The sequence below is a fragment of the Melospiza melodia genome, chromosome Z (assembly GCF_035770615.1).
Source record: "Melospiza melodia melodia isolate bMelMel2 chromosome Z, bMelMel2.pri, whole genome shotgun sequence".
Taxonomy (NCBI): Eukaryota; Metazoa; Chordata; class Aves; order Passeriformes; family Passerellidae; genus Melospiza; species Melospiza melodia.
This window is the reverse complement of record NC_086226.1, coordinates 47016459-47041904: the sequence shown is the minus strand read 5'-3', so window position 1 is coordinate 47041904 and position 25446 is coordinate 47016459. Positions and strand designations below refer to the sequence as shown.

Below are 25446 nucleotides of genomic sequence, written 5' to 3'. Positions count from 1 at the left end.
GCTGACTCAATTAATTCTAAAGGTTGTTCTTGGTAGGGAAGAGGAAACTACCATTGGTGATTTCCTGATGAACTTATCCAAGTGGGTATTCCCAATTTCTGTCTAACATAAGGCCAAAATAAAATTTCATTTTCTGATACATGGCTCATTATTTTTTGCAATACTTTGAAGACTCATAAATGTTGCCATCTCCCCATCAAATAAATTCAGACCAAAGTGTTTGATTTCAACTTGTCCAGTCAATGAGATAAATGGTATTTACCTATTTCTATCTATAAAAACTGTGCACCATAAAATGCTAAACTTTGCTTTCATTATTCAACATGCAATTCTGGTATTCAAGACTGTACAGTCTTAGTTTAAAAAACATAGCTCAGTACTACAGAAGGAAGTCTTCCTATGTAAATACCCCTCTATAAATGCTCACTGAAAATATATTACCTTTGGAATATATTACCTTGAGGAAATGGTGATTTCAGTTAATCAGATATGATGATGTTGAGAAGGAATTTAGCTACAAAGAAGTTTCTTAAGATGTTAAAATCAAATCTGATTATGAATATTATCAGACAGCTTAGTGCTGAAATGCTTTATTTTAAAAACCAGCTTTATCTAAGACTGTCTAAGGTAAGATCAGGACACAGCTGGAAGTGATATAATCAATTAAATGGATTAAAGCTGCTTTAGATGTTCATTCACAATACCAGGAAAGCCCTTCATTGCAATTAGATTTAGAATTTTTCAGCAAATTTTGTTTAACATAAGAAGATAGCTAAGTATATCCACCTCTTTCCAGGTGGGTATACTTATGTGCAGGTGGATTTCTCAGCAAGGAGCGCTTGAAGGAAGCACTTGTAGCGAGGCTGATGACTCAGCACAGGGCAGTCTACAGATCCATGCCACTTCTGTAGGTCCTTTTAACACACAGGAGTGAAAGCCAGTTTCAGTTCTTGAAAGAAGCAGTGGCTTGTGAAAGTTACATTCTATGTGCAGCCTTTCAAAAGTCAAAATTATCATGAATATGCCATAGCCCACTTTGGCTTTCAGCCCAATCTCACCATACATGACAAAGCTATGCGGAAAAGTGTATGATAGATGCAGTCTTCAGTACCAAGTCACAAACTTTGCTTTTCTCGTAGTCTAACGGAGCATGGTTTGTGAAGTTCCAGAGCCAATTAAACTATATTAAAAAGGGTAATTATTATTTTCATCAGATTTACAATAATATTTATATATAAATAAGTGTGGCTTTAGTAACTTTCGGTAACTGAGAAGTGTTATCAGTATGATTGCCACAACACAAAGTTATTTGAGCATTATGGAGGCTGCTTTTTAATGTGTAGTATCAACTATAAGCTATCCCATCAGCTAAATATGAAACACCTCCATGAACTGTAAAATAAAAATACAGATCCAAGCAAGATTCAGATCAAGTTTTGCTGGAAAATCTTGGGGCTGAGACCTCTACCTACCTGATTTAGTGGAAGAACCTCTACAAATTTCCCAATGAAGCTCATCCTCTTTCACAAATATGTAATCGGGATAACAGGAAATTCATTACATGACATTTGTTAAAGGAGTTGCATTTTGGAAGAAGAAAGAAGACCAAGTTCCAGGTTGAAGATCTTTCTTGAGTCTTTTCTTTTGTGTAATGGAGTGTGAAGAAGTTGTAATGAAATATATGGGTTCAGGTTCATTCTGCATTACCCCTACATGAAACAGATTTGTACTTCCTACAATAACTAAATAGAGCGCTATGACAGAGGATTTCCAAACATTTTTAGAGACACATCAGCTATTTCTCATTCAGCTAGGAACTGTTTTTTCAGCAGTTCTATCCAAGGACCCACAGCGCTGGTGGCACAAATAGGCCTAGTTCTATAATTATTAGGGAAAAACAATTATGGCTTGTTTTGTCAAAATTTTGCTTACAGATGCTTACAGATAGTAACAGACTGAAAGCCAGATTATATATATATATATTATATAGTAGCATCAGAGTTTTATTTCTGGATTCCAACTTTTCTCTTGTAGTAAAATCTCTGGGATGCAGAAACCATGTTGGTAATTTAACACAAGATAGAAATTAAACTCCAAATACACTCCAGTCACTTCTTCCCCGCCCCCTCTAGTTAGAAAGGGACAAAGGCAGACAGTATAGATTGAGATGATGAGATGATGTATTCACTATTTTCTTTTCCCCAAAATCACACTCCCAGATTTGATGTGGAAGGTATAGAATAACAGCCTAACCATACCCATATGGCTATAAACTCTGCCAGGTCTCTGCAACAAGAGCACCATGGGACAGAGAGTAATTTGTTATCAGAAAATGGAGAATTTGCTCTTTGATTTTCTTAGTCATTTTTTTCTTTTAGTTAAAATAGCAAGAAAAAAATCAAGTTTGTCTTGGTTATTTTATTGTATTTCTTTCCAGAGGGATAATATATTTTTACTATATATTTCATGTAATTGCTCAAGTTGGAAAAGACTTCTAAGATCATTGCTTCAAGTTGTTAACTCACCATTACCAAGTCCACCATTAAACCCTGTCCTTAAGTGTCACATCTACACATCTTTTAAATACTTTTTAGGATGGCAACTCAATCACTTCTCTGGCCAGCTTATTCTAGTGCTTGAACGTCTTTCAAAAATGAAATTTCTCCTAATATCAAATCTAAGCCTCCCCAGCAGAACTCGAGGCAATTTACCTTTTCTGTCAGATTATAAAAACTTTTCTCTGCCTTTACACCCTGACGCTATAACAGACTCCCACCATAGTACCTGCCTTATCAGCCTTTCCCCTGGTGTGTACTCATAAGAACTTGGCCTTATCATCACCATCATTAAGATCAAGATAGTTCCTAGCATACTGGGCTATTCCACCACCTCTCTTCCTTTGCCTATCCCTTCTGAAGTGTTTATAGACAATCATTGCAGCACTTGGGTTTTGTGAGACATTCCTTCATGTTTCCATGATGACAAATATGTCGTAGTATTTATGATTCACAATGGCTTAGGTCTTCTTGTTTGTTGCTTATGCTGAGTGTGTTGGTGTGCATGAATTTTAGTTGGGATGTTGATCCTATCCACTTTTCTGGGGAAAGAACTCTAATTTTTATGTGACCTTGCATCTTTTCAACAGCTTCTGGCATCAACTTTAAAAGATCTCCCTCCTTTTTTAATGAAACGGCAGAAGATAGTTCATATATTTTCCAGTTGCCTAAAACACAGTAGCATTTCCTGGAAAGCCAGAAGCATATTGGCCAAGTCTAGCAATTCAGCAATGAGCAATTTCATTATGAGTAATTTTGCCACAAGCAGCATATATACCTTTTTATCTAGAAAAATGTAGCAACTTCCATGTACTGCAAAAAGAACTGGCCTGCCATGCATGTAAATACAGCAAATATGTGCTATGTTTTTTAAAGAGTAAAAAGAGTTAAGGGGGAAGTGCCTCACTGTAGTTGTGAGACAAACACGTAATTCTAGTGAAAAAAACATGTCCCAACTAAACATCAAATGTTGTTGATCTCATCCTGTTGTAGCAGCTTTTTTCTGGATGTATTTGGCTGATATTGAAACACAGTTGATATTGAGGACACTGTTTTTAAATTAATAGAAAAAAAAATAAGGTCTCAACGATTAGAAAAAAAGATAATTCATCCTGCAAAAGAGTTGTCCCTCCAGGTACCTAAGAAGCCATTTTTACTGTCTTGTGCTGGTTTTTTGAATGGAACAGGTACATCTTAAACTGAAAATTACTGCAGTAGATCATTATGTTTCTGAAATATATTTAAACTTATTGCTGTCATAAAATATTCAATTCTAAAACACTTTCACCCCGCACCAAATGGTACCTTATCAGACAGGTTTTGATAAAAGACTTTGCTATTTCTCCTTCAAACACTAGTGATACCTATATTATCTGCCTCTGGCAATGCTCTGAGAGATGATTATTAATGCTTACAAAATAAAGCACTGCAGCAATACAAAGGACTGTAGTATTGAAATGTGAACACAGGCAGTGTGAAAATTTCTTTATTATGAAAATGTCAGTTCCATTTTTAAAACTGAGTTGAAATTTCCATATCATAAAATACAAAAGTACAGGTAAAGAAAACTTTTAATCAGATGTATGTGGTTTTTCTGATTCCTATAAATAGACATTTGAAGGAAGGTATGTTTACATAAATCAGGAACATCTCTGATTAGATTTAGCAATAAATCCAAAAGCTAATTTATGAAATTTGAATTTCTAAACTCATTAATTTCTTCAGGTCATTTGGAACGCATAACCAAATAATTTATCCAAATTATTCAAACAGGATATTCAGCAACTCTCGTGCCAATTACATGCAAGAGGAGAGAAAAAAAGTTGTTGCTGCCTTTCTATTCATTTTCTGGTTGTTCAACATTATTAATCTCTAGTAAAATGTCTTTTTTGAAAACTATATAACTTAAACTATCTGTTTCTAGATCATTCATGTATCTAATCAAGTTGTACCCAAAACTGTTCCTCCTAAGACCTCCTTCATACTTACTTTTCCTTTCTGGCATTAAATGTGTACTTCTCATATTTCATGTGGTTTGCAGCTTTGCTCCCTCTTTTATAAATCTTTGTGGTTGGTCTTCCTTCACAAATTTACAGGTATGCAATTAACACAAAAATAACAGGAAGTACAAATTACAATAAATTTCTTCCAACCTTTATTTAGGATTTTTTTTTTCATCTTCTGAAGAATTAAGAGCAACTGATAGTGAGTTCATGGAAAGCATAAATTCAGGTTTTGCCTTTACTACCTCATGGGGAATTCTATTATCATGGCAAATGATAGCAGAATCAAGCCAGCATGAGTACTCCTGGTTTTTTTACCATAAATTTGCATCATGGACTCCTCAAGAAATTTCAGGATTTCTGTATTTCTTATGTGCTACTATATGCTGCAATTCAGTTGTGTGAGTAACATTGCACAATTTTTACTATTAACATGAACTAGAAATACTACAGATTAACAGGGAGGTGAACAGATACTTTTTAAGGTCTCAAAATATAGTACGAAATTTCCCAGAAAGTTCTAGAAATCTGTTCTGCTTTCATAATATATTTCATTGACCCAATCTCTGCGAAAATTATTTGAACTATTGTTTTCAGTAATCCAATATTTTGTTCTTCGGCAATGTATAACTACACTGAGTTTCAGTGTCAAGAAAAAGCCTTTGTTTAGACTTATGGTTATGGATTTTCCTAAAACTGTAGTAGTGTACATACAAATGGTCACTCTCTGAGTACTTAAACAACAGTAAATGGGTATTCGTGGTGCTAATTTTAAACATTTATTTGAGAATGTTTGGGAAAATTTCCTTAGTTTAATACAAAACCAAAAGCTGATTAGAGATAAGGATATAGATAGATCAGACGGATGGATGGATGGATGGATGGATGGATGGATGGATGGATGGATGGATAGATAGATAGATAGATAGATAGATAGATAGATAGATAGATAGATAGATAGATAGATAGAAAGACAGATATAGATGTGTTGTTATTAATTTCAAGGTCGAATGATGGCATCAAACGTAGCACTAGGAGTTTTGGGTGCTAGGTCTTTTCTAGTTGATTTATTTGAAACTAGGTTTCAGCCCTTGAGGCACAGCTGTTGATTTCAGGGATGAATGACATGATGACAGCTTTTAGGACTTTATTTCAAATAACCATCCCCCTTCAGACTTTTTTTTATTGTAGACTTCTTAAATGTTTCATTTGGAACACAGTTTATGGGGTTTTACCCTGCAAAAGGAGAATTTCTTAATCTTTAGTTTTAAGGGAAGAAAGACACCTGTAAAACACTACAGAAAATGCTACTGTTGCTTAAATTTCCTTTGGTGGAAAGTGAATATATTTTCAATTTTCTTCTTCATCCTTCTGAATTTGGTTACAGTAATAATAAAACAAACACAGGAATGACATTGAAATCTTAGAAACTCTTGGACTCACAATGTGACTTGAGGTATTATTTAGCTTTATGATAAGAAAATGAAAAAAATTTTAAAAAGCCATAGAGTAAGGATAAAAGAGGAAATTCACTTTGTCATTTACTGTCAACTGTATATTACCATACCTCTTGGGAGAAGAGCAAATAAACAACATTTCATCCCTGTATTCACAGAAGACTTCCTGATGTAAGATGAGCTTTAAAAGAAACACCTTGATTCAGGTTCTGGGAAGCTGGCATCTCTGAATTAAGAAAATTGCTTTATCAACTCCTGTATAAATCTGACAAATCAACTGAAGCAAAGACATAACCCTGGTAATTCAGAAAAGGAGTTAATTGTGAATAAAATAATATATTGAAACATGGATAAGCTGGAATTTCAAAATGGACTGATATGAAATATAATGCTTACTTGTCAAGGCCTCTTCTGAATAATAATACCCTTATAAATTCTTTTAAATGAGAATTCTACTGACAATATGAGAACACAAAAACATTTTGAAGGAAAATTTGTGAAACAACCTATGAATCACTAAGGAATTACTTTATAGAAAAAGAGAGAGAAACAGTAAGATATGATATCTCAAGTATAGTATTCTCATTTTTCAATAGTGTATATTAGGTTTTAAACTTTTCTCTGTATTTATCTCTTTGGCCCCAAAATTATTAACTGGTCCTTCTGCAGACATTATGCATGTGCTGTCTCTGTGCTCCACATCATTGCCACAGATGTTAAGCAAGTGTTCTTTCTCTCTATTAATTTTCTTGTAATCTTTTTCCCTGTTTCTTATTTTTCCATGTATATGGAAAAGAGTATCATACTTTAAAGAATGTTTGATCACTCTTTCTCCAATTCTCTTCATTCTTCTGTATATTTTCCCTCTTTCTTTCACTTTTTTCCTTTTTTCCCTTTTCAGAGTCTTTTTAAGTCTCTCTCTTATTTTTTAAGTTTCCCTCTCTAAACTTTTTCCTTCTGTCCCCTTTCCTACTTCCCTTCTCGTGTCTTTAGTTTTATTGTTTCTTCTATTTTCTTTCTCCCTCATTTTCCATTCCCTCTTCTATGCATCTACAACCTCGGCTGTCTTCGTCCATAGAAAATTTATTTTCTTGGATTCATTGATCTTTGAAAATTTCTGTAAAGCTCTGAAATCAAGCAAGGATCTTCATTTCCACTCATAGGTTTGGATAAGATCATATCTCTTAAAAAATGCTATGAAGGACACAATTTTTTGTTTAGAGTGGAGAGCAGGGCCCATCCAGTCTGGAATTTAGGCAGCAAGGCATGTCATGATGTGACCTGTGCTTTGCATTCCTATTCTCCCTGTGCTTTCTTTGCTCAAGAACTCTCCTGACAGCTCATGGTTTGTTCCTAGTCACAGAACAGAGTTGCCTTGTAGAGAAAAAATGTAGAGAAAAAGTACAACTTGCATAGGTTTTTACTTGTAAATAAGAAATTTCATTACCATTTCTATCTCAATAGGCCTATTGTTCCACTCAAGCCACGAAAATAGCACTTGAGGTATGTCAAGTCTGATATTGGAATAATTTCCTGTGTAACCAGACTAAACACCTGATATTTAGTTTTCTCCTGAAACATGCTTGCATAATTTGTGTCAAAAAACAGTGCTTAGACTAGATCTTCTCACTTTTTTTTAATAGCCGCTCTACCCCAGACAAAATCCACAAAATATAGATGTCATGGAGCTGGGAAAGCGTCTTTAAAGGAATTATGGAATGAATACAAGTTACATGAGAAATTCATGGAGGGCCAAGCTCATTGTATGACATATCTGTTATGTAGTACTGTGAAACCTGGTGTTGATTTTCAAAGTGATGAGGCCATCATCAGAAAAGTCAAACTACCTACCTGGATATCAAATTTTCAGTATCACGGAATCACAGAATGGGTCAAGTTGGCAGGGACCCCAGTGGTTCAAGCTCCCTGCTCAAGCAAAGCCATCCCAGAGCACATGGCACAGGATTTTTCACAGAAAGCATTTCTTTAATCTCCCCAGTGAGGGAGACTCCACAGCTTCTCTGGGCAGTCTGTTCCAGTGCTCAGTCACCTGCACGGTAAAGAAGTTCTTCCTCATGTTCAGGTGGAATTCCTGAATATGGATATCCAGAATAAGAGAACAAACATTTTGTGCAAGGAATTAATCTGGATCATATTCCCCTCCAAAAGTGAAAGCTTCCCTTGAATTTTGTTTATGGTCTGCCTTGAAACTATGAATAAAAAATATCTGCTAATGGCATTTGAGCATCTGTAATGTATGGAATTCTCAAGCTATCGTAAGATCAAATCTCTTTATGGTAATTAAAGAGATACAAGGTGGCAGTTGTTTTTACTCACTGACCAAAGTTTGAAATTGGCTACCTGTTGCCTAGTTCATATTTTATCCTTGTTCCCATTACATCCAATCCTTTCCTCTCTTCCCCAGAGAGGGCCATTAAAGAGTAAGTGCTTTGTTTTGTTATCAGGATGATACACAGACCCCAGCTACAGTTTTAGTGCCATGTCCAGGAGTTAATCAAACCTTTGTTTGCAATATATTCCCCTTATAGCACAATTGCTATGTAACGGCTGATTCAAGTTTTAATTGCCTGATAAATTGAGTGTAAAATCCTATGGCAGAAAAGGAAATCAGAGAAAAAGAGGACGGTTCTCTGGCAAGTTGATATAAAAACAGTTTTCTCCTTACAAGTAGAAATAATTTGCATAAATTTGAGCACAGGGATAAGCAGTTATAGATGACACCAGGTAACATAGCCAAAAAACAGGAAATTTATAATTCTTCTGTCATGGCCTTTTTATTATGCTAGTTGTTTTCACTGCTCACAGAAATCAGAAAACAATAGTTGCTGCTTATGTCATCTCTGTGACTGTGCCAATTTCATTAATATCATGCTGCAAAAAGTATATTTTTGGTTGCTTTTACTAAAAACTATTCAGTAATTAAATTAAAACACAGCATTGGGAGGATGTTATATACATAGATATTGCCTATGAAAAGGTTTGCTAGGAAAGTCCGTTAAATTTTAGATTTGACATTTGACATAAAAATTATAAACAACACTTCAGATCCCTATGATCTGCCAAATACTGTATGTTTTTTTAACAAGTCTGGTTTTCTAATATAAATATGAATATTTGATAGCTTTGCTAAACTTACTATTTATTTTGTAAAACCAGAAGTGTCTTCAATGTATGCATTACAAATTTTTTGCTCACTTCCATTTTTTCCTTTGGGTCTAAAAATGTTGAATTGGTGTGCCTTTGCCCTGATTATAATAAGATCTCCTGGTATTCTGGCTCCACCTGCTATGGAATATTTACCATTCCATAAGTATGATGATTTATTTGATAATATATGTATATTTTTAATGTATGTGGAAATTCATTTGATATGCATATGTCTGAAAGGTAAGTATTTGTCTTTTCAGAACTCAGTGGTTTACTGTGGGCCAAAAGAATGAAGAAAAGAGGCATCTATGTTATCATAATATTTTCAGGAAAGAAAAAATAAACTTCTCCAGCACTGTGTCCTTTATATCCCCTTGTTACTCTTCTAGAACATAACAGGGCTCCTCCATATTACCTTGAGAGAGGGCAGACCAGATAAAAGGGAGGGAGAAATTTCAGATTTTTATATGTTGAAGATAGAGGACACAGTTGGAACACCATTTACTGTAATAATGCATCTTATTTTCCTTGAAGATCTCCCATATAAACATCGTGACCCCATCCTGTTTCCATACTCTCAGTAGAACATTCATAAGAATGGAGCAATTTCTCTGAACATTCCTTGTAAACACAAGGTTTACATGGTTACATGGTTCTTTATAAGTAATTTCAGGTAGTTGTGAGTAACATATGGTGAAAAACCTTAAGATTTATACATTATATTTCTCCTTCATAGGATATCATGTAGGATCCAGTAAACTTAAAAGTATAGTAGAGTTTTAAAATTTCATTTATAAATTTTATCAGTAGCACACTTTAAGTTTGTTTAAGGACTAGTTTTAAAGGATGTTCAAAGAAAAAAGCAAGAAAATTGAAAAACAACTGGGCAAAGAAGCAAGTCTCAAAAATAAAAGGAAGTTTCCATATTTCCACATGCACCTCAATTCATATGAATACTAATATATATATATATATATATATATATACAGAATAGTAAACTCTTTCTCTAAAGAAATACTAAAATTATCTGTAGGATAAGATTATTTCAGATTATGAGATTATTCCAGATGTTGTATCATTCTGTTGTATCTCTTGGGGTCTCTGGTACTTTTCTTTAGCAGACTTCTGTATTCATTGCAATATTATTATTTATAACTCTTATATTGCAATGTTACTCTTAGCACAACAAACAACTACACCAACGAGTTACTGCAGAACTTTTAATTTCAATCAGACCTCCTTTTAGATAACACAAAGGCATAATGTATGATGGCACAGAGATTAAAGATAGAAGAACACAGCAGGAGTGCTCTGTTTAAATTGGTTTATTTTTCTCATGGTAAGTTACAACTATTTTGAGTTTAAAGCACCACTTCTCTCTCACTCTTGAGCAGGCTAGTGACGTCTAAAAGTCAACACAGAAGGCTTGACACAGACTCCAGATGTTACCAGAATTTCAAGATGTTATCTGAAGTGATCCAGTTTATTAGCAGTGGGGAAATCTTAGCATATGACACTGTAAATGTGACTTGTGTTTGGACATGTGTAACTCCCTAGGTCTCCAAAACAAGTACCCACTTCCTTCTAGCAATTCAGAAGTCTTTCTGGATTCTCCAGTCTCCTTAGCTACATGCACCACTTCTGGTCTTTGCTCAGAGTCAGCTGTTTCCAAGAAAACTATTGAGGAAAAAGTGGATCTTCTCAAGAATCAGGCCGCCCTTTAAGCCATGCCAGATTTGCTACTTCTCTGGTCTTGAAAAACGGTGACAGGTCAAACACAATTAGTGATAGGGAAGAAGTCTGAGGTTTCACATACTATGTGTGAAAAAGGTCAGCAGGTTTTCTTTACCCCAATCAGCAGATAGCAGGGGCTGGACAACACATAGTGAGGTGAGATGTGGACCACTCTTCTGCACTACAGAGCTGTTACGTGGGAAAAACAAGCTGAGCTGAACAGGAAAGATGACACCTTTTGTACACGACAGTACAGTCAATAATATTGTTTCTTACCAAAACAGATACCCATGATAGACTCTCAAAAGAGATCTATCATTTCTCATGTGTTCTCGACCTATGCATAGTCTTCAAATGCAAAGAATTTTGACAGGAGATACCATTGCTGCTGTGTATGTTGCAAAGACCTTCTGTCTTTCTTACAGAAAACAGCAAGGAGTGTGTGGCTTATCAGTAAGGACAATAATGCACCACTACCCAGCAGTGTCATTCCCATCCGTATCATATGTATTCATGCAAATTCAAAGCTCTGCAGGGGGAGCACAGATCCATGTGAAGCTGAACTTTTTTCCCATTGCATCTCCAAAAAGACCAGCTCCGTCTCTCTCTCTCTCTGTCACTTTGGAGGCAGTGCCTCCTGGAAGTCACTGTAATTCGTATAATAAGTTACTCAGTGCTAATTATATATGTACATATTAATAGCCTTTGGATAAAATACATAAATACTCCCATTCCAATTACCAAAAATGCACACATGCTTTATAACTTGTGAAAATATGATGGGGGCACGCATGGGGTGTTGTGTATTTCCCATTAAAAAGAAGGACATTTTTGACAGATTCAATATGGCAGAATATATCAAGATAATTAATTTATGTTCATTTCACAGAGGTGTTTTTCTTTTAATTTCTCAGCATGACCTCTGTTTCATGCTCAAGAGAACAATCAAAACGGGTTTAGATTATAGACTGAAATCACTCAGAGTTTTATCTTTCCATGTAAAACTTATCTAGTCTAAGTTTGTTCATATGTTGATTGATGGAAACCATAATAATTTCTTTTGCTTGACTCAAACATTCTGATTGGATATTTCAGCACATTCTTGTTGTTTTCATAGCTTTCTCATCAAATATTTTTTTTTCTCACTTTTTCTTTTCACATAAATAAAACTGTTTCCATGACCCAACAGCTGGCACTTAGTGACTGAAGGGATGAACAGGAGGACTGTGTATTCATAGGATTACAGAACAAGCTGAAAAGAACAATTTATGCAGAGTTTTGTAAGTTTAGTGAGGCAGAAAATAGATTGGGGTCCAGAGATGAAATTATGTGTCAGTCAAAGCTAAGCATACAGACAGAAACTTCCACAACAGAAGAGCAGTCATGTGCTTTCTTAGCTTTTGTGAGTGACTTCAAGAGTTACTTCTGAATTTGGGTAGAACAGCAAACAGATGTTTGTAAAGATCATACTCTTAAGTGACTTTTTACAATTCTCTTTTAAAGTCTGGCAAAAGCAAGAACAAAGCTGCCTTGAAAGATGTAGAAGATGGTTAAATGTCTTTTAGGAAGAGTTCTGAAGAAGGAGAAAACTGCAGCTGAACACTGTGACTTTGCCACTTACACATTACCCTTGAGTAAACTATTTTCTCAAAATGTGTAATTTCATCAAATACAATCCATTTTTCAGTAGCGCAATGTAGGTCAGTGCTCTGTACTCACTACTGACAAATGAAAGCTAGAATTAAATGTATGTAGTGTACGGTAGTTGTCTTTATCCAGACAGGATACTGTAACTGTTTCTCAAGCATTCCTGTGTGCATATTTCTGTCTGACAGCTTCTGCTGATCTCCTTTCTTTATTTGATTGATAAATACGGAGCTGCTTTCTGAAATGGCTAAGATTTTACAAGCAATATTATACTACAAAATATTATTGGCAAACTGTGCAAATTGCCAGAAAGGCATTAGACTGCAATTTAGCCAGCATTTTAAAAAGCTGCCTGTTACCTATGTGACACACAGCAACTGTGCTGTAAAGCACCTGTTCATTTTCATTCAAAGTATCAATTTCATCATTTTACTTCAAGCATATTCTTAGTTGCTTTGAGATAGTGGTGCTCAAATTTCATAACATTTAAGAAGAAAGAATGGCTTGAAAGAATCCATGATCCAGAAGCAATGATCATATGTCTTTGCTAGTCAGAATTACACACTATCTGACTTCAGTTACATCCCCTCAGTAACAATTATATAGGTTACATTGAATGCCTGATTAAGATTTATATTTTATAGAACACAATGTTCATTTAATAATATCATCATTATTGTTGGGTACTTTACTGATACTTTAATAGGTTAGAGTTCATGTGCACAAAGAGTAAGAAAAGTCACTTCACTGTTATGTCACGGATAAGAAATAATAGATCATCCAATTTTCCAAGTCATGTTTCTCCTATCTTTTATCAGCACACTTCTATCAACATATTTAGATATTTGTGGCAGGTTAATATGGGCTATTTCCACCTGGCAACAGCATCAGTCCTTAGCAACAGTATGTCTGTATTCAAAATGCTGGTAACATTGAGCCAAAATGGAAGATCAGACTGCAGAAACCTTTGGATAATGTATGTCAGGAATTTTCATATATTATTTCACCTTGGCAACCATTTCATTTAATTCCCTAGCAACTCTGAATATAAACTCAGTTTTGGCGGGGGGGGGGGGGGGGGCGTTCTGTTCAAAATTACCTCTTGAGAACAACTAAGATGATTCCCTTATTAACTTTAATGATATTCAGTGTTTCACTTATTTCTAGTTTAAGATAAATGGCAGAATTCAATATTGCACAGCAGTGCTCTAAATCTATGCAGTATTTCATGGCTTAAAAGCCATGAAAATTAAGACAGTACAGCTGTAATTTAATGTTATTCTTCTACTTCTTCATATATACTAGTATATAACTGCTATTTCAGAAATTTTTATTAGTACTATAAATGTACAAAAATCATTGTGTTCATCCATCAAACTTCTTGTATCCTGTCTAAGCAAGACTTTATATTGTTTTGATAATAAGGGCCTACATATTCCTCTACTGGAATATTTGAGGGGAAAATAATTTGTCCCTGAAGGCAATAGAAAGACTCCACTGCTATTTTATCCCCATTCATATGTATTCCATTTACTTACGCTTTGGTAGAGAAGTATCAGCTAAAATCATGGTAGGTATCTTATGATAAATATCCACTTTGGCTGTTATTGGATCTGTAGTGTAGCAGATCTTGTGGGGATTATTGTCTGGCAGTGGTTCCTCTAAGTGTTAGCATATCGTATAAATTTTGTTTTCTACAAGTATCTCACTACATTGAAATAGTTAAATTTCTCACTTTTTTGTTTAAAGAGCCTTCTGGACTCCATGTGTGAATAATTAAAGGAGTATTATCCCACTTTGCAATCTTAAGGAGATTGATTAAGTTAAAATATATTTGTGTATATCATAGAATTCGAGTGACAAAAAGGGGAGAAGAAAAGGGAAGCAATGTGAATGATCACAAAGCTTGCTAGTTCTATTTGTGTCTTTTAATTTTTACTATGCGTTTCCTTATTCAATTGCAATAACAAACTATCTGTTCCTCTCTTCCCCTGCCCCCTTCCCCCTCCCCCAGCAGTTTAATGGGCTGCGTTGGATGTGAACTTTGTGTGAACAAAATTCAGCACTAAAAGCTGAAAAAGGGACAGTCTTTCTAGTCTCCATATGGGTTTTTAAGCAACAAAATAATTTTGCATGCTCAGAGGAAGCTTGAGATTTTGTGGATATAAGTAATCTGACCCACAAGCAAAATGAGTTTTCTGGTTGTTTTGCTGATCAGTCTCTTTAATGTTGTGACTTAGGACTTGCCCACACACTAAGTAATATTATTTATGTCATCATGAAGCAATGATCTGTTCCAAATCTTAACTGCAAATTATCTTCTTTTATACAATGTGCACATTGTAAACGTTTATACAATGTGCACATTGTAAACGTATACAATTTTTTTCTGCATATACAATTATTTCTACATATCCTTTCTGCCTCAGCAACTAGACACAGAGGACATTTCTTATTGTTGTCATGGGCATGTTTTGAAATTTCTTCACTTCCCATGGTGTATTTCCACTTAACTAAACTCAGTTTCAGCTTATTAAAAACAAGATCCTCCAGATTATGAAGTAGCCTCAGAGCAACAATAAGCACAATGAAAAACAATAACAACAACAAAACAAAAACAAACAAAAAACCACCAACACTAAAACAAAACGCCAAACCAACTCAAAACCTAAAAATCTGTCTTGCTTGAACAAGAAAATATATGACAAAATGTGGTGAAATAAATTGTATAAAAATATCATAATTGTATATATAAATTGTATAATAATATTATAAATATTATTATCTTTCAGTTACTAGTATACTCTTTGTATGCTATTCTTTTTGAGGCAGAGGCATGAAAATTCTGTTAGTGTATCAGACAAGAATGTGATTTCTAGAATGGCAGTTCTGTGAAATTTTTTAGAGTTCTGTGTAAATTTTAATATACCTGGTTATGTCCTAATATCATCTTACTACATTAAGTTTTCCAGATGAAACATCAAGTATATATCTCATAGCAGCATGTAAAATTATGAGCACATATAAATATATTTTCAGATTTGACAAAATTTAGATAATCAACAGAACTGTTCAATATATTGTGAAACCTAACACTGGAACTCTTAATGAAGAAATGAAAGTCAAAGTTTAGTATGTCTTTTTACCACAGAACCCACTGGTACCTTTGTTCTTTTTGTAAGCCCTTTACATTTATTTTAGCTTCAGAGTACCAAAAATAAACATTTTCCATATCATTTTTTCATGAGAAATGAGCAAAAGGTATCTTGTAATCCCTTCTTTGGCTGTAAAGACAAGTTAAGACGCAATAAAATAGTATTTTATCATAAGAAATAGAAATTGTAGAGATATTCAAGCACCAAATACAGAAATGAGAGGCCACATTAAAAATTTAATGTGATTAATTTATCTTTTAAGAATATGTTAGAAAGAACTTATATTGCATGAGTAACCAGTTTATTCCCTTGGGGAAAAACAGGTAGAAAGGATTCAGGCTTTCATCACAGAAAAATTGTAAAGCTATTATTTATACAGAGGTTTCTGGAATAGATATGAAATAAAAATCATATTTTAAATTAATTTCTGGTGCTAGTTAATGGACTGATTCAAACCACATAATGGGGCTCAGGAAAATTAATCCATGATGTTTCGTTAACTTGGAACCAATCCTATGACTTCTCTACACTAACAGAAGAATGGTGAATATTGTAATTCAGATTTTTAAAAGCATTTAATGAGTTTGCAAAGTCAAAATGAAATATTGAAATGCCAACATCATGAATATGGCAATGTCTAGATAGACTAATACATCAGGATACAGATTTATTTATGCATGTGGCTTCAGTTACAAATAATTTTGCAAATTAGGAAGAATATTTAAAAATAGTTCTGAGATTTCTCTTCTAATAGCCAGACCTGGGGTAGATCAAAACACCGAAAATTAGTCAGGGAAAATAGCACGAGAAGAAAATGTAGAAGTAAATAGAGATTATTTCCTTTCCTTTTAAAAGGAAAACATGAACAATACTTTTTTTTTTTTTTTGAGGAAACTAACAAAATAGTAACCTTTATTAGGTGGAAAAGTCTTGACATGTCCTACACAAGAAAGGAAAACGAGTCATTGCTGTAAAATATTTGCAGACATTGTTCTAAAATGCAATATATCTCGAGAGACTTAAGATTTTACATGTCACAGATCAGACCCCAGCTAACACTACTTAAATTATTTTTTCTGGAGTGGATACACTTCCTTGCAGTGTGTGTTACTGTTGTTAATCATTTTATTGACTGAAGTTCATCCCTGTGCAAAGGATCTCTCCAACACCCATGGAGAGAAATTAAAACTTGTTCCTGCAAACACTTAAGCATCTGCTTATTTTTGCATGAGTAAGGAGCTCTTTTCAATTTTAGCAGGCTTGCTGATGTGTATAGACTTCAGCGTTCATAAATGTTTCATAGCATCACTGTTGAGAAAGACTGTGTTCCAAATGTGCGGCACACTCATCCTGTACTAGCCCTCAGTGTAATTGTGCATTTGCATTAGGTAAGCTGTTTCTTCTGCCGAAATACAAAAAAAGCCAGCTGCTTGATCACCTATTATGAAAAATAAAAATATGTTCCTATATTCCTTACTTTTGTCTCAGAGGAAACATTTTACTGATATGTAGACCAACAGGCAAAAGGTGCAATACCACTGAAAGCAGTGGAGCTGTAACTGATAAAACTAATACTGGTACCAGGCTGCAGACTTTGTTGCAGTGCTACTGCATAAGTTATTGCTTGAATAGAAACTGCATATTTAGGCTTTTTCATTTATAAATAAAATAAAAAAAAAAAAAGATTCAGGGAAACTGAATCTGTGAAAGATTGTCATTGGAAGATGGACCAAGAAAAATGGGTTAGGAGGTCTACCAAAGAAGACAGGTACCTTGCTACTAAAGACAGTGTCTGGCTTAAAATAAGGGAAAAGAAAAAGAAATAAAATAAAAAACCCTAATTAAAAAAAAAAAAAATTCAAAAAGGAAAGTAATGGAAACACCAGTCTGCTTTAGAGCCAACAAAGAATTTCTAAGTGGTGGTTCCTCTGACTAGACAGAGGGACGAAATTGTTGAAATATGAGAAGAAGGGAAAGCAAAGATTGAAGAATGAGAAACGGAAACCATTATATCATTCACTGAAAGAACTTCATGTGAAGGTGACATACAAAGGGCAAATTCAAAACCCTATCTCTTTAGCAGCAGAAGTCCTCAGAAGACCTGAAATGATGTATTTAAAATATTCTTACAAATGGAACAGAAAACTTTCCAGTAGCGGACAATTCTTCATTTATTTTAATTACATTTCATCTCTCAAGTACAATAAAGGTCTTACCCACTGATTGTCCATTAGATACTTTATTTATTCAACAGGAGCATATGTAATTTACTTTTCTAAAAATATGCCTTTCCTCTGAAGCTTTCTTAAAATACACTTGTTTTATTTATTGTTATGTTTTCGGAAATACATGTCCTAAATTGCCTTAGAGCACAATGACATTCCTTTGCTCAATATATTTAACACTCAGTTGGTCACTTGCATTCAATGCTTACTGAAGGAGCTAAATCATGTATAATTTATGTCTTTTACCCTGTCAGTAGAACTTCACTTTGACTATTCACATGTGAAAAATTATTCATTCATCTAAGTATTTTCAAAATTCTCCCTTTAGGTTAGGGGCAGGGAGGTATTTGGAGGGTTGACATTTTTGTGTCTTTTGTCGAAATTACTGAGGAAAGGAGCACCTAGAGTAAAAACCTCTCTTTTAGCTTTAAATGGGAACTGCTGTTTATCATTTTCCTACAAAGCTCCTGGAAGTATGTGGTAAGAGGGTGGAAACTGCTTTGAAATCCAGAGCCATGCTGACATGCTTCCTGAATAGATGATATACAAAAAAAAAAAAAAAAAACCAAAAACAAAGCAAACATTTACTTAGGTGTGGTGTTAACTTTTTTACTCTTCTCATCTCTACAAATTCACAGTTTCCCCATTCCCCAAAAGAGCTTTTTTCACTCTTGCAAACAATATTTTGTGAAGAGTAACTTTTACATGTTCTGTCTCTAAGGTCACCTCGCAAGGCCTTTTCATAAAATTTTTAGAAAACCCAAACACAAACGACAAACAACAACAACAAAAAACTCCCAAGTGTAAGAGAATAAAATATATCATAATAAATTGTTAGTACCAGTTTAGAATATTGTTCCCTTGGGTGTCTTCAAAAATACAGTAAAAGTACTGTGGAGACATAAAATCAGATTATCTTCAGGATCTATGAACCAGAGCAAGAATCACGGCCAGATTAAAATGAACAAACAGTGAAGCTGTTCTATCCAGCTTGGCCTGGCACAGACGCCTCCATCAAAAATGAAAGTACAATGGGAAAAACAGAATAAAAAAACGTGTTGATTGTTGCAGTGTCTCCTCTTGAGCCCTGAGGCATCTGCTGCACAGAGAACAAATGCTTAGATTTGAATTACCTTCCATTTTTGTGTCTCCTGCTGTAGTCCTGTAAGCTGAATTAAAATTAGCTTTAACAATATTTCTTCTGGTCATTCTTCCTTTTTGTGGGCACAATATGAGATAGATAAGTCAGCATGATGTACATAGGATCTACCCTCTGTTTCCCAGCTATGGGCAAGGTTCCAGCACAAGGTCCAGGAGGATGACGTGTACCTAAGCCAGCCCATCCTCCATTCCTGTAAGATGTGAGAGTAGAGGTAGCCAGAGAAGACAGAAAGACCTGATTGCCTTGCAATGTACCTAAAGAGGCCTTCTGCAAGAACACAACATCAGTTTCACTCCTCTCCACAGGCTTCAACACACACTGACCAGGTTCCTATAATATTACTTTAATTTCTTAATATTCTAATCTGGAATATGTGTGTGTTTGCCAAGGAAAACCATTAACTGCTGGTTTCTATGTAAATTACATTAAATAGATAAGTAGTTCAAAAATTTGGTTGCCTTAGAAATATGTTCAGCAAAATCACCGTTAAAGTGACAGCTCTTCTCTCTACCCAGGTTTTTTTAAGACTGAGTAAGATAACAATAAAAATTTTGGTAGAAAACTTTGGTAGGATGAGTAAATCCTCTGCTGTGGAAAACATAACCAAGGAAAGATTTCTCATTAACAGAAGACCCCATCTGTGCTATTTGCAAACTCATTGCCCTAGTTTTGTGCATGGGGGGATAGGACTCTGTCTGGCTTCCAAAAAGAAGAGTGTGGCTTCCTGTCAAAAACCACCGTGGTGGCATCATCTGCCATTGTTCATTGTTTCCAGGTCCATTGTGGGCATTTTTGCATGTGAATCACTCTCTTTTTTGTATAGTTCTTTTATTAATATGATTGTTGTTGCTTTTTGTTTTTTCTCACTGCTGTTTCTAGTAAACTATTCTTATCTCAACTAATGATCTTCACTTTTAGTGTTTCCAATGCTTAACTCCAAGCTGGAGGAGGAAATGGGAGGGAGAGGGGGAACAAGCAAGTGGTGTCTAGTTTGGAAGAGTCTTTGTGGAGTCATCAAATTGGGCAGCATCATCCCTAAACCATGATCCACATAAAAATTCTTTTCTATTTCTCCATCATAAATATGGTTCTGTGAGTGTTTTTCAATTAATTAAGGCACAGAATATTAGTTTTAAAATCTTCAGCTAGAATTTCAGAACACTAATTTAAATTGAAGACATTCTGCCACTGCCTTAAACTTGACAAACCCTCTGTCATTGTTAGATCCCTTGAAAGCAAATAGTTCTGCTTTCTAGAAAAGTGCAGCACATTTTGAGACACAATTCCCTTTGAGAGCTGCCTTTATACCACTTAGAGGGAGTGTCTGTAAGTTTTTCATCACATTAGCTAAGTATTAAATTGGGTTCTTGTGTTTTCATTTTCTTAATTTGAAATTGAAAATATTTATTGATTGCATTCAAAAATTTAGACATAGCACTTGATTCTATAAAATCTACTTCTGTTTCTCTTTCCACAATGAAAATGAATATCTATTTCAGTCCACTGAAGAAGATTGTTTATTTTTTTATAAGTCATAATTTGAAGGACAATTCTTTTGTCTTTTGTATTATATGGATTTACTGTTACAGAGAATGAAACCTAAGAAAATATGTGTACTTTTTAATAGCATAGAAATCTTTTCCTATTAGAGATTAAGTACTCAATGTACACAATGTTCTCTTCACTTGGATTCAAAATTAATAAAAAATAAACTTGCTTGTGACAAATTTTAGTATAAATTCTCTAACTGCAAAATTTATTATTCCTTTCACAAAGTTTTACTTTGCCTATTTTTTTTCCTTAGGTGAGGAACTCAGTGGACAGCAGAAAAATCTACAAAAGTGCAAAGTAAGATTTCACATCTACTAACTTTCTAAGTTGTCATAGTCTTTTTCCTGTAAGGCCTAAAAATTCTTTTGGTTTGGATTTCCTGTTATAAACCACAAATATCTTTCTAATTAGCAATTTTTATTAAATCTTGGAAAGCGTATCCTGTTTGAAATTCAAATTTCTCCTAGTCATAAAATAGAACATAATTATTGAATCAGTAGGCTACATAATAAATGCATAGATACCTCCTAAGGTGTGGGAGTAAGATCATAGATCAGATTTTGAAGTTTTGGAAAAAAAGTCTGGTTGCTTCAGCATGATTGCTAAATTGTACTATGAATTAAATGGAAATTTAGTAAATGCATTGAATGATTAGCAACAGCAACTAAAAAGGGTACTGTGGATTTCTAGCCTTCTGTTTTGTGTGCTATCTCACACTGGCCTCTGTACCAGGAATAATACTTACCTATAAAGACTGAGTAAGACTGGACAGCAATATACTGATTGTTGTAAATATTCTGCAAGGTATAGCTATATGAGAAAGGGGTGCCAAGCTTTTATTACTTTTTCCACCTACTTTGTATAAGGTAATATGTTTTCTAGGTACATATGACCTGACCTCTCTTTTTAATGAGTAAGGTAGGGCATAAACTGAAGTATGTCAGTCCCCAGGGATAAATGATTTATGACAAGTAAAGTATCACAGAAAAAACTGAGATTATTTTATATGTGTACAGGAAGTTTGGCAATTTATATTACATTCTATATACTATAAAATATATGTATGACAATGTATAGGAAATTTGGTGGTGTTGGTCACACTATAAAAGCTCAATTATTTCTGTAATCATGGGTAATCTTCAAGTTTCACACCTTAACCTAATAAATTTACAACTGTGACAGAAAAGCTGAAAAAGCTAGTGGGAATAATACCACTTATGTACCTGGGATTATTAAGCTATTTAGAGGACAATTAATAATATGTGGGTAAATATAGAAGAATACTAAGATGATTCTGTGAATGAGTAATAGTCAGGTGAAAGTCAGCATGCAGGAAATGTGAATTTATACTTCTTGAGAAAAGCAGTCCTAACATCACAAGCACTCATAATTTGAAAGTGATTATTTTTCATCCTGAGTTAGATAGCTCATTTTTAAAGTAAATAAAGCAACTTGAAAAAGAGGGCAAGATGAGGAGCATGACAAAAAGGGAGGATCAAAAATAGTAAGTCAGTGAATGTGAGTAAGGACTACATATCTAACATGTTTCAATCTGGACGAGACATAAACTGACAAAACCATAGAGAAGTTTATAGAAATAATGTCTGGGGTGTAAAAGATAAAAGAAGAAACCAATCATTCATATTTTATTCCAGTACTAAAACCAAAGTCTGAAAAAATGGAAGTAAAGTTAAGAATAAATGCAGCTTGTAGAGAAAATCTGAAACTTCTTGCAGAAAGTTATTTGGGATTAAAAATATGCCATAGTCTCGAGGAAGAAAAGTCCCATAAATATGTAAATACATTGATAATCCCTCTAGCTTCAGAAACTCCTTAAGGAGTAGTCATGTGAATACATGCCTAAGGGTAGTAATACTATAAAATGGTACTGTTCTTACATTTCCCAAAATTTCCTTTATTAGCTACTTGATACCCCAGGGGCGCTATTGAATTATAAATTTGACCATTATTGCTTTTATGCTGCTTATAGAATATGATACCAACTGGAAAGCAACACAAAAATATAGGTAGGGAGTTAAATAAGTTATCAGACACACACCTTAGCCTCTCTCTAGCCTCCCTGTTTTTATGGATTCTTTATGGTTTATTTCACTCTCAGTCTTGTGTTAAATGACAGTGACAATACCAGAAGTCCAGAAAAAACTTGTTAGGTATGAAGTTCCTGCAGAATTCATCTTTGCTTAGGTAAATCATATCACATAATCCCAGCAAATATAAACTATGTTCTGTACCAGCCTCAATGGAGGGAGAGATTCTAAACCATAAGAGACTTAGTGAAATTAAGCCAGAATTTTCTTGTCAGATATTCCTCACTAAGATGTTTACAGACAATAATACGGAGTGAAAAGAATAAAGGATAATAAGGAAAACTGAACATACCAAGTAAGAAAGGTTGTTGTGCTTCTAGGAAAAAACTGGAATTTATGATTATGACAAGATAAAAATATAAAAAATAACAGATTAACGGGATTAGGCAGTTTAACTAAGAAATACCTCTGTGTTCAAAATTCAACTGGTACTATGGTTGAGTAGAAAAATAATTATTTAAAGTCTTCTCTTAGGAAAATGTCTAAGAATTGGGGTTTTTTTTTTTTTAAGCAGGAGACTCATATGTTTTTCATATTTTTTGGGGGGTTTCTTTTTCTTGGTTTGTTTTTTTTTTAATGTGGAAAGAAGTAAATATTAAAAATCATAGAATGAAAACAGTGGGTAACATGGGAGAAGCTATTCTTCCGGCAGTCATCAACACCTATCATTCTTTTTTATTTTTATTTTCCCTATTGGCATTAGCCAGATAAGTTTCTGTTCTTTCTGGCTTATATGTTGATAAGGGATTGATGGGCACACATATCACTATAGTCCTGGACAGGCGCTGCCCAAGGTCTGTGTTTATCTGCAGAGGTGCTACTTAACAGCGTCACCCTTGATCAGTACAAGGTATTATTTTAAAATATTCCCTCTATCTCTCTGTCTTTTATGTTTCAAGCCAGAAAGAAATAACAGAGACAAAGACTGAAACAGAGTGTCTAGAGCTAATTGACTAGCATATTTAAAGTGGGTTGTGGTTGCTTAGAAACATTTATAGACTGTAACCGAAGCTTCATTATTAAATAGTCTGCAGGGCAATGTAGGACAACATGTTTTTACAAGAGCAAGATCCACAGAGAAAGATGGTTTGTAGCTTAATATTGAAAGGAAACATATTTACAAATATTTTTTTACATTTTATTTTTAAGTCCAATTAAAAAAAATTATTGAAAAAAATTTAACAACACTTATGTCAGTGCTGTAAACTGAAATTCAGTGTCATGACAACTTGCTATTTATTCTGCAAGGCCCTCTGTTAATTCCAGAAGTAATTTCTACGTGGAGAGTAGGCAATTTATTTATTACAGTAAAGTGCATATTATATAGGAAGAATCTGATTTTGAAGATCAAAGGACAATGAGATGTGTAAAGTGCAGCAATCTTTGATTATACAACAATATTGTGTAACAATGTTATAACAAAAATCTGGGAGGGCATACTCAAAATCTGAACTCTGTAGAAGGGAAGGCAAACAATATATGCTACAAACATAGTGGTATTTCCAAGGCAAAAGTCTTATGAAAAGTATGTAAAATAACCTATAACCAACTATATTTGTCAGTTGAAATCTCGTTACCTAATTATTTATTTCAAGAAGACCTATAAATAATGCTTATGGAGTCATTTGTTTTGGGATCCTTCATGACAAAAAAGTGTTCAGTCTTTCTAAAGCACCTTTTAAATTTCTTCACAAAGCATTAGTGAAATGTCAGGGAATTTTTAAGGTAATGCATTTTTATTTTTCTGCTACATATGAAACCTTTCATACTTCTGTTGCAGCCATGAAGTCACTTAAAACATTGAGTCATGTATCTCATAAAAACTGACAGGTTTCTAGGAAATTTTTGTCTTTCCTGAATCCAAGCAAAATTACTATGCAAATTGTATGATGAGAGGAATTCTGTCCTATCTAGTTGAAATCTAAATTTAGACTTCATTGAAGTTTCGTCAATAAAAACTATAAATCATAGAAACATTATAGGAAGTCTGGCCTGTGCATGAATTAGCAAAAAAAGATAGTTGTTTAAGAGAGATATTTTTTACTATGAAAATTAGTTCTATGCATTGAATTATTTCTACTTACAAAAGTTCTAATTGTTCCAGAACAAAATAGTATCCATTAATACACATACAACTATATATATATATATATATATATATATATATATATATATATATATATATAAAGGTAAAATGAATGAATAATAAAAAAGTACCATAAATTAATGAATCAGAAGTTTCAGTGTTTAAAACTTATGTTACTACGTTGTCACAGTAAATGTGATTCTTCCAGCTTTCTTAGTTATCTATCTTGAGAAGACATTAGAAATGATGAAAAATATTTAGTAGGTTACTGATCAAGACTAATCTCTTCTGGTTACTTCTTGAGTTAAGATTGTGTAGAATTAATCAGATTTCTGAACCCTGTGGACTTCTAGTACAGACTTACCTTTACCAACACTATTTACCCATAAAATGACTGATGAAACTCTCATCATATGAAACTCTGCCCCATGTATAATAAAATGCTGTCCCCTATATAAAGTGAAACACTGAAAATTGGAATTGAAAACATCATCCAATATTTCTATTAAATTAAATAATTATTTTTTGCCATTATATCAACAATATTCAGAAGAAAATTATATTATTCAATACTATAGTACATCCTTAACAAATT

At 34.0% G+C, this 25446-nt stretch overlaps 1 protein-coding gene across 18 annotated transcripts in view; it reads left to right on the top strand.

Annotated features, from left to right (window-relative positions):
• The window catches only part of PTPRD (protein tyrosine phosphatase receptor type D), a 1164217-nt gene that overhangs the window by 690113 nt on the left and 448658 nt on the right, over positions 1-25446 (top strand). For all 18 annotated transcript variants that reach the window (XM_063180610.1, XM_063180611.1, XM_063180604.1 and 15 more), the window contains one exon: positions 20911-20954. The gene's annotated coding sequence lies outside the window, so the exon portion shown is untranslated. The remainder of the gene's footprint in view (positions 1-20910; positions 20955-25446) is intronic.